At 46.1% G+C, this 16,266-nt stretch overlaps 1 protein-coding gene across 1 annotated transcript in view; it reads left to right on the forward strand.

Moving 5' to 3' along the window:
* FAM168A (family with sequence similarity 168 member A) overlaps window positions 1-16,266 on the forward strand; it is a 68,014-nt gene continuing 51,748 nt past the window's right edge. The window contains exon 1 of the mRNA XM_083362201.1: window positions 1-278. The gene's annotated coding sequence lies outside the window, so the exon portion shown is untranslated. The remainder of the gene's footprint in view (window positions 279-16,266) is intronic.

Consider the following 16,266-nt stretch of genomic DNA (forward strand, 5'->3'; position numbering starts at 1 on the left):
CCCGGCTGCCTACCATCCCCGGCATGCCTCGCGGCCGGCTGTTCGCTGCCGTCGGCCCGTTCCGCCCGCGCGCGGCCTGCCGGGAGCTGTAGTTCGTCGCGGTAACGGTTCGCCCAGCGGCAGCAGCGGCAACAACTGCCGGCGGTCCGGGTCTTCCCCTTCAGTCGGGCGGCGGCGCTTCTCCCCTTCGCACCGCCGCGGCCTGCTCGCTCGTCCCGCCCGAGGGGAGGCTGGAGCCGAGGACCGGACGGAGACTGAGACGGCGCCCAGCCCCGCAGGTGGGGGAAAGGGGGGGGCGCGGGGGGGGAGGGGGCAGAGGGAGGGTGTGTGTGCAAATGGGGGATTGACCCCCCCTCTTTTCATGGGTGGGGTCCCCAATTTGGGGTCGGCTGGCGCGGAGACACGCGGGTCAGCGCTCGCTCGTGTGAACGGGGAGGTGGGTGGGTGCAGCCGACCCGAGTTGGGGACCCCGCCACCCCCTTCTTGGGAACCGAACCCGGGATTGCAGCCTCCCGGATGGCGTGTTTTGACCTTGAGGGGGCTGCCTCCTTTTGACTTGGTTGTGTGTTTGTGTGTTTTTGTGTGTGTGTGTGTGTTTGTGTGCAATGCACGGGAAGCGTGGGGGTAGGGGTGGGGCTAGCAGCCAGACGTCGGAAGGCTTTGCAAGCCGCTGCCCGTGCAAAGGTGCCTCGACCCCTCCTGGGCTGCCCTTGCGCCACGCTTTTTGCAGCAAGCAGGAGTCGGAAAAGCGGCAACACCACACATGCACGTAGGCACACACGCAAAACACACGCAAACATTGCACATGCACACGCACGCGGCAACTGCCCGAGAGAGGTGCATGTGAGTGAGACAGGCAGAAGGACACCCATACCACAGGCACACTGCTGAGTTGTGCGTGAGACATGCACATGTACACACGCGCACACACACACACAGGTTAAGCCGAAGGGTTTGCACGAATGCAGCTGGGCATTGATGCGTGTGATGTGCAATTTCCCCCCCCCCCCCTTTTGGAAAAGGCCAGCCTTTTTTCCCTGGCCTTCCCCGGTGGGCAGCCCCACCACGCATTTGAGGAGAGGGGATGCGTTTCTGGTGGACCGGATCGATGGCAAGAAAGAGGTTGTGTGAAGGGAGCTTCTTTGCCAGCAGCCAGGACCCATTTTGCAAAAACCAGTCCCCGCTTTGGGATGCCTTTGCAAGGCGTTCTCGGTTCTGAGCCGCTGTGGCGGGCGTGGAAGCTGGTTTTGGAGGGGTGGTGGTGTACAGCAGCGTTTCCCAACCTTAGGAACTTGAAGATGCGTGGACTTCAACTCCCAGAATTCCCCAGCCAGCGTAGCTGGCTGGGGAATTCTGGGAGTTGAAGTCCACGCATCTTCAAGTTCCTAAGGTTGGGAAACGCTGGTGTACAGGAGCAAACCTCGCCTTGCCCAGCACTTGAAAAGACCCGGTGGTTAATCTAAGGTCTGTGCGTGGCTGCTAAAATCAGACCAGCGAGAATGTAAAAAAAATAGCCACAACAGCAGATGGCATGCTTAGATGTGCAGCATCCTTCTTCAAAGAGAAATGTGTGTGTGTGTGGGGGGGGCTAACCCTGTTTGATTCAGAGCTTTCATATTTTTTTTTTAATTCCATTTATATCCCGCCCTTCTCCGAAGACTCAGGACGGCTTACAAGCGTTAGCAGTAGCCTTCATTCTATGTCTATGCCTGCTTATTAGGGCTTTCTCACACACACACCAAGCGGCATTATTACAAAGTCAGCTTAATTGCCCCCAACAATCTGGGTCCTCATTTGACCTACCTGGGAAGGATGGAAGGCTGAGTCAACCTTGAGCCTGGTGGGACTCGAACCTGCACTAATGGCAGGCAGCTGGTGTTACTTAAGGGGGCATTAGCCCACTGCGCCACCAAGGCTCCACTGCTCCACCAAAAAATGAATTTTGCCCCATTTTACCACCTTCCTTGCCACAGTCGTTAAGTGAATCACTGCAGCTATTAAGTTAGTAACACAGTCGTTAAGCAAATCGGGCTTCCCCCATGGACTCTGCTTGTCAGGTGGTCGCAAAAGGGGATCACGTGACCCCGGGACACCGTGCAACCGTCGTAAATATGAGTCAGTTGCCAAGCATCTGAATTTTGATCACATGAGCCACATGGGGATGCTGGGACGGTCGTAAGTGTGGAAAAAGGGTCCTAAGCTGCTTTTTTTTCAGTGCCGTTGTAACTCCGAACGGTCACTAAAAGTGAACTGTCGTAAATCGAGGACCATCTGTAGCTGCTCCCTTTCTTTCAACGTGACTTCGCAAAGTCACTAAACGAACGGTCGTAAATCAGGTACCACCTGTAGCATGAGACGTTTGGCTACCTTAAGAGATTTTTATTCTGTGTACTGTATCCATGCTTTTTTTATTATTTTAAATCCTATTTATATCCCGCCCTTCTCCGAAGACTCAGGGCGGCTTCCAAGCTTAGCAGTAGCCTTCATTCTATGTATATGCCTGCTTATTAGGGCTTTCACACACACCCCAAGCAGCATTATTACAAAGTCAGCTTATTGCCCCCAACAATCTGGGTCCAATGGTGGACCAGGAGAGGGTGTGCAAGAGGGGGACCAACGAGAGGGGGACGGTGGTGGAAATATGGGAGGGGTAAAAGCCAGAGCTTTTTTTTCCTCATAAAACGCTCAGAACGGAGTTCCGGCACCTTTTTCGGATGGAACCTTGTAGGGTAGGCAAGGCGGGTTGTATGACGTGTCTGAGTTCCGGCACCTTTTTCTTTTACAAAAAAAAAGTGATGCTCGATTCATAGAGGAAATCATGCATTTGAATTCAGAATATAGTGGGGGGAACTTTATCGCTACCCACCCAGAAGTAATGCACAAATATGTCCATGGTTCGGATTCAGAGGCGGTGGGCCTGTGGGAATTATACACCCATCACGGGGGCGGGGGGGCGGACCCCCCCATCTGGCAAGAGCTTTGGAGGGAGTGGGATGATGGGTGCAAACTTGCCCTTTGCCCCTTAGGCCTGGTGGGTGAAATTTACCGCCTGCCCCCCAAAAAAACCCCTGCGTTGTGGAATTTACAATGGCCGAAATACACCGCAGCGTCCTTCAGTGGGGATTGCTTGATTGTCACATAAAAGGATTAGCTTTAAAGAAATTGAGAGCGGTACTTTGATTTTGCCACACAGTTTATTTGTCTGAAATGGGTTTCCTGAGTGAGCAGGGGGTTGGACTAGAAGACCTCCAAAGTCCCTTCCAACTCTGCTATTCTTTTCTGTTCTGTTCCATTCAATTCTATGTTTTGTTGTGTATTTCTATTCCTGTTCTGTTCTATTCTATTCTACAATCTGCCTATTCTATTCTATTCTATTCTATTCTATTCTATTCTATTCTATTCTATTCTATTCTATTCTATTCTATTCTATTCTATTCTATTCTGTATTTCTATTCTGTTATGTATTTCTATTCTATTTTATTCTGTGCTGTTCTATTTTGTTCTGTTCTATTTCATTTCATTCCATTCCATATTTTCTATTCTATTCTATTCTATTCTATTCTATTCTATTCTATTCTATTCTATTCTATTCTATTCTATTCTATTCTATTCTATTCTATTCTATTCTATTCTATTCTATTCTATTCTATTCTACATTCTGCCTATTCTATTCTGTTCTGTATTTCTATTCTAGTCTGTGCTGTTCTATTCTGTATTTCTATTCTATTCTATTCTGTGCTGTTCTATTTTGTTCTGTTCTATTTCATTTCATTCCATTCCATATTTTCTATTCTATTCCTATTCTATTCTATTCTATTCTATTCTATTCTATTCTATTCTATTCTATTCTATTCTATTCTGTTCTATTCTGTATTTCTGTTCTGTTCTATTCTATTCTATTCTGTTCTATTCTATTCTAATTCTATTCTATTCTATTCTATTCTATTCTATTCTATTCTATTCTATTCTATTCTATTCTATTCTAATTCTATTCTATTCTATTCTATTCTCATCACATTCTTTGTTCTGTTCTATTCTATTCTATTCTATTCTATTCTATTCTGTTCTATTCTGTATTTCTGTTCTGTTCTATTCTATTCTGTTCTATTCTATTCTATTCTATTCTATTCTATTCTATTCTATTCTATTCTATTCTATTCTATTCTATTCTATTCTATTCTATTCTAATTCTATTCTATTCTATTCTATTCTCATCACATTCTTTATTCTATTCTATTCTATTCTATTCTATTCTATTCTATTCTATTCTATTCTATTCTATTCTATTCTATTCTATTCTATTCTATTCTATTCTATTCTATTCTTGCGCAACAGGTAAGCCAAATTGGATGTGGTATGGCTGGCGGAAAATGTGGATAGACCGGTTGTAAGCTGAGGGCCCTATACCGATCCAGTATCTGATTATTATTTTTTTCATATAAGTGATGCCGTGCCTCAAGGGTTAGATAGCCTAGACATCGGTCTCCTTTTATCATTCATATTTTATTATGTGAGGTTTTTTAAAAAATCTAGGTGAAATGTCAATATACATTGCAAGTCCCCGTGTGATATGCCCTACGCTAAATAAACCAGTACCTACATACATGAATACAAAAATCAGGCTGCATTTTGAAAATGTTTTCAATGCGGTACTTTTCGAATCGGGCGAGAAACCGGTTTGGGGCTGTGCAATTTTGGGGGCGGTGGTGAACAAGTGTGCAGATTGTGGTTGCGGATCACCGTAACTTGGCTTCCTCCATTTGCTGGAACGCAAGATTTTTTTAAATGACCGGCGGCGATGGAGGAATGCCACTACCGCAAGCAGACCTAATGCGCGCCCGATAAATATTCCGCGGCATTAATTTTTTTTTATCAGGAGCATAGAGGACGGTGCAGAGAAAGACGTCCTTTCCACAGACACACACACACACACACACATCCCTTTTAAAAATGATTGCTTTAAGAGTTCATTTATTGGGATTGCAATAATAGAGGGTAATTAAGCTTATCATTGTCACGCGGATTAATAGTGCTGGCGTCGATCTGGTCCTGGATTCTTCTGTTCTTCTGAGCAAATGGAGGAGTCGTGAAAGGCAAAAATCCGTTGGCCAAAGGTGTGTGGTTTTTTTTTTTAATCTCTTCCCCCCCCCCATTTTGTTTTTCTATTAGCCGTTCGCTCTGCCTTCCGTGCCATTTGGCGATAAGCATCCAGGTTAAAGCTCATGTATCCTGTTGATTGAATTTCAACCCAGAAGGAATTCAGCCGGTGCTCAAAAGTGTCAAAGGGGGGGGGGGGGTGAGAGAGATCAGCAGGGGTTTTTGAGGGTTTTTTTTTTCCTTCCCCCCCCTTCCTTTCTCCCTTCAGACAAAGGCAAGGAAGAAGAGGCAAGGCCATTGGTATTATCCATTCTGTGCCGTAAGTGGAATATGATCTCCGGAGGTGGGTGCTGCGAATTTTCGCCTCCCCGGGAAATTCTGGCGGAGGGGGAAAAAAAAAAGCTGGACGGTTTCAAGGCAGCTTTGATGAGGGAGGCATCTTGCCCGGGTTGCCATTGTCTCCACTGCAGTGTGTGTGTGTGTGTGTGTGGGGGGGTGTCTGGTGGAATTGGGAAGTTGCTGCTGATTAAAGGACGATCTGGATAGAAGCAGAGGGGAGTGGGGTTAGAGATGGGGCCCTGTTTCCTCCCCCCCCCCCCGCCGCCCACATTTGAAACTGCTCTGCCACTAAAAAGCGTCCTTTTCGTTTAATATTTTTCGTGTTAGCACTTTTAATGTTGGGAGCTGCCCATATTTGCCTAGGGGCGGCATGGATGATGGATGGATGGATGGATGGATGGATGGATATAGATACTGATGAATGGATAGATAGAGGAAGGAAGGAAGGATGGAAGGAAGATGATGGAGAGATGGATGGATAGATATATGGATGGATGGATAGATGATAGGGAAAGAAGGAAGTTTGATGGAGATGATGGATGGATAGATAGATATAGATACTGATGAAGGAAGGATGATGGATGGATGGATGGATGGATAAGATAGGCAGGCAAGCAGGTAAGTAGGTTGATGATAGAGAGAGATGGATGGATAGATACAGATATTGTGGAGGGATGAATGGATAGATGGATGGATGGATAGATACAGATACTGTGGAGGGATGGATGGATAGATGGATGGATGGATAAATACAGATACTGTGGATGGATGGATGGGTGGATAGATACAGATACTGTGGATGAATGGATGGATGGGTGGATAGATACAGATACTGTGGAAGGGATGGATGAATGGATGGGTGGATAGATACAGATATTGTGGATGGATGAATGGATAGATGGATGGATGGATAGATACAGATACTGTGGAGGGATGGATGGATAGATGGATGGATGGATAAATACAGATACTGTGGATGGATGGATGGATGGATGGGTGGATAGATACAGATACAGTACTGTGGAGGGATGGATGAATGGATGGATAGATACAGATACTGTGGATGGATGAATGGATGGATAGATACAGATACTGTGGATGGATGGATGAATGGATGGATAGATACAGATACTGTGGAGGAATGGATGGATGGATGGGTAGATAGATACAGATATTGTGGAGGGATGAATGGATGGATGGATAGATACAGATATTGTGGAGGGATGGATGGATAGATGGATGGATGGATAGATACAGATATTATGGAGGGATGAATGGATAGATGGATGGATGGATAGATACAGATATTGTGGAGGGATGAATGGATAGATGAATGGGTGGATAGATAAGATACTGTGGATGGATGGGTGGATAGATAAGATAGGCAGGCAGGCAGGCAGAGAGAGAGGGAGAGATGGGACTTTGGCCCATTGTACAGAATGGCTTAGGGATTCTACCCCTTCCTTATTGGCAGGGTGCCCAGATTACTATTTTAATTATGAAGGCATTCAGGACCATTTTTAAAACTTATTTCCAGACAAGTAGTTTCATCAATTACACAACTTTGGAGTTAATGCAGGCAATCCTTAGCTTGTGACCTTTTATTTAATGATGGTTCAGAGTTATAACAGCACTGGAAAAAAAGGGCTTACAACTGGTCCTCGCACTTACGACTGTTGCAGCCTGTTATATGATAGTAGAGTAGAGTTTAAGCTTCCATATTCGAAGGCTGCAGTGTGAAAGGATTATCTTGCTCCTGGTAGTCCTCCACTTACGACCAAATTTGAACCCAGTGTTTCCATTGCTAAGCAAAAGTGAATTTTGCCACATTTTACGACTTACCTTGCCACAGTTATTAAGTGAATCACTGCAAGTTGTTAAATTAGTAACACGGTTGTTAAGCGAGTCTGGCTTCCCCCATTGACTTTGCTTATCAGAAGGTCGCAAAAGGGGATCACGTGACCCCAGGAGATTACAGATGTCATAAATACGAGCCAATTGCCAAGCGTCTTGAGTTTTGATCACGTGACCGCGGGGATGCTGCAACGGTCCTAAGTGTCAGAAGCGGTCACAAGTCCCTTTTTTCCTGTGCCAATTTAGCCACGAATAGTCGCTAAATGAACTGTTGTAAGTTGAGGACTGTCTGTATTCAATTTATACGAATAAATCCTGAGAGAGGATTAAAAACATCAAAAATACAAGTAAGAATAATTAAAGGTCAAGGTAAAGGTTCCCCCGCACATGCGTGCTAGTCGTTTCCGACTCTAGGGGCCGGTGCTCATCTCCGTTCCAAAGCCGAAGAGCCAGCGCTTGTCCGAGGACGTCTCCGTGGTCATGTGGCCGGCATGACTACACGCCAAAGGCGCACGGAACGCTGTTACCTTCCCACTGTAGCGGTCCCTATTTTTCTACTTGCATTTTTACGTGCTTTCGAACTGCTAGGTTGGCAGAAGCTGGGACGAGTAACAGGCACTCACTCTGCTACGCGGCACTCGGGATTCGACCCGCCAAACTGCCGACCTTCTGATCGACAAGCTCAGCGTCCTAACCCACTGAGCCACCACATCCCAAGTATAATTAGAGAACTCCTTTCATTTCATTTCATTTCATTTATTGGATTTTTTATACCGCCCTTCTCCCGGAGGACTCAGGGCGGTGAACAGGGCATATAAATAGGATTACAAAAGTTAAAAGATTAAATAAATTGCCCAGTTAAAACAATCAATGTAAAAACCCATAAAAACCCTGACATTCCCCCATCAGGCCAGGCCAGCTTGTTCAAACAGATGGGTCTTTAACCCGCGACGGAAGGAGCGGAGATCCGGTGCCATCCGGAGCTCCACCGGCAGTTGATTCCATAAAGCCGGGGCGTCCTTAGAATGGACTTGAACAGAATAGAGCTGGAAGGGACCTTGGAGGTCTTCTAGTCCAGCCCCCTGCTCAAGCAGGAGAACCTACACCATTTCAGACAAGTGACTGTCCGGTCTCTTCTTAAAAACCTCCAGGGATGGAGCGTGCCACGATTTCTGGTGGCAAGCGGTTCCACTGGTTAATTGTCCTCCCTGTCAGGAAGTTTCTCCTTAATTCCAGGTTGCTTCTCTCCTTGATCAGTTTCCAACCATTGTTTCTCGTCTTTCCCTCTGGTGCTTTGGAGAATAACCTGGCCCCCTCCTCTTCTTTGTGGCAGCCCCTCAAATACTGGAACGCTGCTATCATGTCTCCCCTACTTCTTCTTTTCTTTAGGCTAGCCAAACCCAAGTCCCGCAGCCGTTCTTCGTACGTTTTGGTCTCCAGGCCTTGCATCATCTTAGTTGCTCTTCTCTGAATTTTTTCCCCAACTCTCAACCTCTTTTTTTGTGGTATGGTGACCAACATTGGCTGCGGTATTCCAGGTGTGGCCTCACTGGGGTTTTATCAAGCGGTGCTAATACTTCGCTTGATCTTGATTCCGTGCCTCTGTTTCTACAACCCAGGATTGTGTGAGCTTTTTTGGCTGCTGCTGCCTTCCATTCTTCCTTCCCCTCCTCTCTTTTTTTTTGTCCCCCCCCCCACACACTTTATTCTACATATGGGATGAATTCCCTATATCTGGCTGTGGTTAGCTAGTATTATTTTAATGGCTAACAGTCGCTCTTGGTTTGAGCCAAGACCTTTGCCTTTTTATTTTTATTTATTTATTTATTTTTGGGACTTATATGCCGCTCTATCTCCTGAAGGACTCAGGGCGGCTAACAACAATAAAATACAACGATACAAAAGTTAAAAAGAATTAAATTAACAGCCCCAATAAAAGAAATTAAAATCGAAGTTAAAAATGTAAAAAAAAAAACATTTGTAACTATAATTGCACCAGAAATCCTGAGATCACCTTTACAAACGACTCCTCTTCCATGACTTTGACTTGTACAGAAGTTGTATATATGTATGTTGCAAGTTTACATAAGGATTAAAAGAGCTGGGAATAATGGTGTAAATGGATTAGCTTCTCCGGCTTCACGTGTTTCTGTGAACTATTGCTGCATTTAATTCAATATTTCTAAGAAACTGACTTTGTAATTAAAGTAGCGACTGCTGCACGGAGCAGAGAGAGATCCTTTTAATTTCCCCTCTCACGGAAATCCCACCATTTATAACACACAAACACGTTTCACGTTTTTGCCCTACTGACTTACTCGTTGGGAATCGGAATATTCTTCATTGGCCAAGTGTGATTGGACACGCCAGGGACTCGTCTCCGGCGCAGAAGCTCTCCGTGCACGTACAAACAACCAAACGATAAGTCACAGATCGTAACTCATCAAAGGCAATCTCAGATTGTAAGCTAGAAACAACAAGTGATCAATCATGAGATCCTAATAGGAGAAAGTAGTAGGAAAGATGACGAGGATAATAGCTGTGCAGTTCAACTACATGATTAAATATCCTAAGGGGATAAGACAGCGTGGTGGGAATTAGGTGTGATGCCATCATGGGGGGGGCGGGCGGGGGAGGGGAAAGCAATTTATTTTGGCTTAGACATCCCTTGGATGTTGGTGTGTTACTTTGCGTTCTGTAAATTTCGGATACGATGCTGGGTTGTATAAACAGGCATAGAACCAAGATCATGTGAAGTATTAGTACCGCTTTATTAAACCCTGATAAGGCCACACCTGGAACACCTGGAACACTGCAGCCAATTTTGGTCACCGTATCACAAAAAAAGGATGTTGAGAGTCTGGGAAAAATTCAGAGAAGAGCAACTAAGATGATCCAAGGCCTGGAGACCAAAACGTATGAAGAACGGCTGCGGGACTTGGGTTTGGCTAGTCTAAAGAAAAGAAGAAATAGGGGAGACAGGATAGCCGCGTTCCAGCATTTGAGGGGCTGCCCCAAAGAGGAGGGGGGGGTCACGTTATTGAGCAAAGCACCAGAGGGCAGGATGAGAAATAATGTTTGGAAAATGATCAAGGAGAGAAGCAATCTAGAATTAAGGAGAAACTTCCTGACAGTGAGGACGATTAGCCAGCGGAACAGCTTGCCACCAGAAATTATGGGTGCTCCATCACTGGAGGTTTTCAAGAAGAGACTAGAGAGTCACTTGTCTGAGATGGTATAGGTCACAGGTCTGCAACTTGTGTCTCCGGAGCCGCATGGGCTCTTTCAGACGTCTCCTGTGGCTCCCAGTCCTCTGCCATGTGCAGTCCCCCAAAAAAAGTGGGACTAAAAAAGTTCAACCAATCAATTCAAATATGCAGGGTAGGTGCATATCTCGCCTTGGCTCCACTCTTCAGTCAAACCCTGTTCTGCGCATGTGCGCATGTACGTGCATGCGCACACATTTTTTGCGGCTCCCAGTTTTTCCTTTTGTGAGGGAACCGGTTCCGAGTGGCTCTTTCACTGTTTCAGGTTGCTGACCCCTAGTATAGGTTCTCCTGCTTGAGTGGGGGGCTGGACTAGAAGACCTCAAAGGTCCCTTCCAGCTCCTATTCCATTCCATTCCATTCCATTCCATTCCATAGACTTTGGCCCAAAGTCACCCATGTTGCATTTTATCTCTAAGGCAAAACTAGAACTCACAAACACGTGGTGACTAATCCAAAATCAGCCAGCCGGCTTTCCTGCCTAAGGCGAGACTAGAACTCACCCTCTCCTGTTGATTGGCCCAAGGTCACCCAGCCAGCTTTCCAGTCTTGAGACGGGACTAGAACTCACCGTCTCCTGCTTTCTTGCCTGGTGCCTTCACCACCACACCAGCCTGGCAAATCAATGCCGAAATCTAGTCCTTTTCACATACATTCGAAGTATCGGATAGGCAGCTGGTCGGTGTTCCTTAGTCAGACCAAAATTTTCCTGTAATGAAAAAATCCAAGCAATAAAAATAAAATAAAATGACTTACTGATGGGGAAAACCCTAGGTTTTTCCCCCCCAATTTTTTCAGTTTTTTTTCCCCAGGCCTTTCCAGATTCTTTTTCCTGCGCTTTGGAAAAAAAACAGGGGGGGAAAAAACATTCCCCCCCCCAATTTTTTTGTTTCCCCCTCCAGGCCTTCCCGTCTCTACGTTTAGGAGGTAGGGTTTGCACTTGAAGTGGTTATTCTCCCTCCTTTGCCCCCCCTCAAATATGTTGGTTTTCGCCCCCCACCCCACCCATCACAAAGGGAGTAATAAGAGGGAGCGCCCCACCCCAGCTGCAATTTTCCAGCAATTGCTCCTCCTAGTAAACAATTACTCCGTCGTCGTTGCAGCCTCTCTCGGCTGCGGTAGACGGAACGATAAATGCGATAATGTTCTTTTCTCTTAACGAGAGCCGCCTAAATAGGTTGTTTGTATTTAACGACGGGTGATCCATTCAACGCCTGTGGAATTTATTCGCGTGGAAACAGCTTCTGCCTATGTTAACTCGGAGGTCTCCTCTTAACGATAAATTTCTGGACCAGAGCCTTTTTTATTCCCAGGTGGGGGCTGGATAATTTCCTCTCCACCCAGCCCGTTCACCTTTGCAGGGAGCTGCCGGATGCTCCCCAGGTACCGATTCACCATAGGCCTGCGATTAAAAGCTCTGCGCGGGGTTGGAAATCTTTGTCGCCGTCCGTCTTGGGAGCTCGATCCGAGCTCCGCCGGCCGAAAAAAAAAAAAATCACGTTGGACGTCTTCCCCTGCCTGGCATCCTCTAATCACCGAATGGCGGTTGCCAATCGGGTGGCAGTAGGAGAAAATATTTGTAGCTCAGGGTTGAGATAAGGGGGTCCCTGAGGCTCTCTGAGTTTGCTGGCTTTCTTGCAGACGTTTCATCAGCCAACTAGGTCACATCATCCGGGCTGGAAAGGAGGGGGGTTTGCAAAGAGGAGGAGGAGGAGGAGGAGGAGGAGGAGGAGGAGAGGACTGTGGGATCCTTGGTGCTCTCTGAGATTGATGGTGTTCTTGCAGACGTTTCATGACCCAACTAGGTAACAATATCAGTGCTAGAAGGGAGTGTGGTTTGTGGAGGAGGAGGAGGAGGAGGACTGTGGGGTCCTTGGTGCTCTCTGAGATTGATGGTGTTCTTGCAGACGTTTCATGACCCAACTAGGGAACATCATCAGTGCTAGAAGGAGGGAGGAGGAGGAGGAGGAATAATAATGTGGAGTCCTTGGTGCTAGTGCTAGAAGGGAGGAGGAGGAGGAGGAGGAATAATGTGTGGTCCTTGGTGCTGTCTGAGATTGCTGGTTTTCTTGCAGACATTTCATGACCCAACTAGGGAATATCATCAGTGCTAGAAAAGAGGAGGAGAAAAGGAAAACAGATTGTGGAGTCTTTGGTGCTCTCTGAGCTGGGTTGTTTTCCTGCAGATCTTTCATGACCCAACTAGGTCATCAGTTCTAGAAGGGAGTGTGGTTTGTAGAGGAGGAGGAGGAGGAGGAGGAGGAGGAGAATGACTGTGAGGTCTTTAATGCTCTCTGAGTTTGGTTGCTTCCTTGTGGACGTTTCATGACCCAACTAGATAACATCATCAGTGCTAGGAGAGAGTGGGGCTAGTGGAGAGAAAGAGGAGGATTCGTGGTCCTTGGTGTTGTCTGGTTGTTTTCTTACAGACATTTCGTGACCCAACTAAGTAATATCATCAGGCTCAAAGGCAGGGGGGTTTGTGGAGTGGAGGAGGAGGAGGAGGACTGTGGGGTCCTTGGTGCTCTCTGAGTTTGGTTGCTTCCTTGCGGACGTTTCATGACCCAAGTAGGTAACATCATCAGTGCTAGAAGGGAGGGGGGTTTGTGGAGGAGAAAGGAGGAGGAGGACAATAAGAGCAACTGTGTGGTCTTGTGGTACTCACTGGGCTGGGTGGTTTTCTTGCAGACGTTTCATGACCCAGCTAGGTCACATCATCAGTGCTAGAAGGGAGTGGGGTTTGTCGTCTCTTTACATACAGTAGCTTGCCCTGTTCAACGATGGTAGGAGTGTTCTTGTTGGTATCTTGATTAGGCTGTTGTTTACTGCCGGGTTGTTTGTCTGAGTTAGTAGTTCCTTGATCGGGGTGTGTTGTGTATGGCTTGGTTTGAATCTTGAGCTATCTTCATTTCGGTGGCTGGCAAAGAGCTGTATCGGTCTTTTCGCTGATCGCTTTTGAATGGCGGGTAAACGTTGTTTATCTCTATGTGCTTGTTGTCTGATTTGGGTGTTGATTTGGTTTTTTGCTTTGCTTTTGAGCAGATTATTGAGACATGTAGGACTGGGCAAAAGGCTGTTGAATAGAGATTGAATGATTTAGAATATGTCCGCGCTAAAACAAAATAGGAGGATGAAATTGAAGGCGCGTAGCTCAAGGCAGCGACAGCAGCAGGTGAGGGAAATAACACATGAAAATAAATTAAATGTTTCAGGAGAGAGCCGAAGGTACAGGGCAGGAGTCTTCAAACCTGGCCCTTTTATGACTTGTGGACTTCAACTCCCACAGTTCCTCAGTCAGCGTGCCCAGCCGAGGAATTCTGGGAGTTGAAGTCCGTAAGTCATAAAAGGTTTGAAGACCCCTGATTTAGGATGTCCCCTTGCTTCTTTCAGGTATTTGCAGAAAAATCTGATGTTAAGAAATGTACTTACCACCACGGTTGAGCCCAAAATTTCCGTTGCCAAGTGAGACGGCTGTTGAGTGACCTTTGCCCCATTTTACGACAGTTGCTAAATGAATCACCGCAGCTGTTAAGTTATGAACACGGTCGTTAAGCGAATCTGTCTTTTCCAGTTGACTTTGCGTATCGGAAGGTTGCGAAACGGGATAATGTGACCCCGGGACACTGCGACGGTCATATATACGAGTCACGTGCCAAGCGTCTGAATTTTAATCACGTGACCCTGGGGATGCTGCAACGGTCGTAAGTGTGAAAAAATGGTCCTAAGTCCCATTTTTCAGTGCCATTGTAACTTTGAACAGTCACTAAACAAAGGGTTGTAAGCCAAGGGCTGCTTGTAATCTGTTTACTTTGAGGTAGTAATGCTAATAATACAAAAAATGAAGTTGGAAGGGACCTTGGAGGTCATCTAGTCCAACCCCCTGCGGTTTCTGGAGGCATGCTGTTCCCCTGATTAATTGTTCTAACTGTCAGAAATTTTCTCCTTAGTTCCACGTTGCTTCTCTCCTTGACTAGTTTCCATCCGTGGCTTCTTGTCCTGCCTTCAGGGGCTTTGGAGGATAGCTTGACTGCCTCTTCTTTGGGGCAGCCCCTGAGATACTGGAAGGCTGATTTCATGTCCCTCCTATTCTTTCTTTTCATTACATACCCAATTCCTGCAACCATACTTCATAAGTTTTAACCTCCAGTCCCCTAATCGTCTTCGTTGCTCTTCTCTGCACTCTTTCCAGAGTCTCAACATCTTTTTTACATCGTGGTGACCAAAACTGGATGCCGCATTCCAAGTGTGGCCTTACCAAGGCCTTGTAAAGTGGTATTAACACTTCACGTGATCTCGATTCTGTCCCTCTGTTAATGCAGCCTAGCACTGTGTTGTTGGCTTTTTTGGCAGCTGCCGCACACGGCTGACTCCTATTTAAGGGATGGTCCACTAGGACTCCGACATCCTTCTTACAATTGCTTCTATTGAGCAAGGTGCCCCCTATACTATACCTGTGCATTTGATTTTTCTTGCCTAAATGTAGAACCTGACTTTTTTCACCATTGAATTTCATTTTGTTCAAGTCTGTCCAGATCCTCCTGTATCTTAAGCCCGTCTTCTGGAGTGTTGGCTATTCCTGCCAGCTTGGTGTCGTCTGCAAATGAAACAATTTTAATCTTAAATTTCATCTCACTGGGCCTTCTGGGAACTGGGGTTCTGCAATAATTTGCCATAGCATGAGATGGGATGGGATGGAATGAGATGGAATGGAATAGAAAGTGTAGAATAGAAAGTGTAGTATAGAGAATGGAATAGAATAGAATAGAATAGAATAACAGAGTTGGAAGGGACCTTGGAGGTCATCTAGTCCAACCCCCTGCTCAGGCAGGAAACCTTATACCATTTCAGACAAATGGCTGTCCAGTCTCTTCTTAGAAACCTCCAGTGTTGGAGCATTCACAGCTTCTGGAGGCATGTGGTTCCGCTGGTTAATTGTTCTAACTGTCAGGAAGTTTCTCCTTAGTTCTGGGTTGCTTCTCTCCTTGATGAGTCTCCATCCGTTGCTTCTTGTCCTGCTTTCAGGGGCTTTGGAGAATAGCTTGACTCCCTCTTCTTTGGGGCAGCCCCTCAGATACTGGAAGGCTGCTATCCTGCCCCCCTGGTCCTTCTCTTCGTTAAACTGGACATACCCAATTCCAGCAACCGTTCCTTATATGTTTTAGCCTCCAGTCCTCTGATCCTCTTCGTTGCTCTCCTCTGCACTCTTTCTAGAGTCTCAACGTCTTTTTTTACATCGTGGGGACCAAAACTGGATGCTGCCTTCCGAGTGTGTCCTTAAACTGTGGTTTAAACAAGTTTCTGCTTCATCCGGATCTTTCCTGATGATAATCTGCTGCCACTTCGTTTGTATCGGCTGCCTAATGTCTACATTCTTATGTTTGCAGCATTTGATTTTAATGAGCTTCTTCCTGAGCGCTGATATGACGCTTCTCCTTATTTCTTTCCACTTGCTGATATTTTTATCCGCATTCTTTACAAGAGCGAAAACTTGACAGTCTATTTCTGGATAATCCTGCTAACAGCAATCAGTTGAATTATCCTTTGGATTTTTTTTCCTTCGGCCTTGTCACATCAGCATTTTATCGCTGGGTTTACTTCTTCCCCGTTTCCAGCAAAAATCTGAACTATCTCCCGAAGGTGAACGTCACCCAGAAATCGTTAATTAGTTTCTGGGTCAAGAATTTGCCAATTAGAGCAACTTGAACTTTTT

The sequence above is a fragment of the Vipera ursinii genome (assembly GCF_947247035.1).
Source record: "Vipera ursinii genome assembly, chromosome: 4".
In the NCBI taxonomy this organism is placed as follows: domain Eukaryota; kingdom Metazoa; phylum Chordata; class Lepidosauria; order Squamata; family Viperidae; genus Vipera; species Vipera ursinii.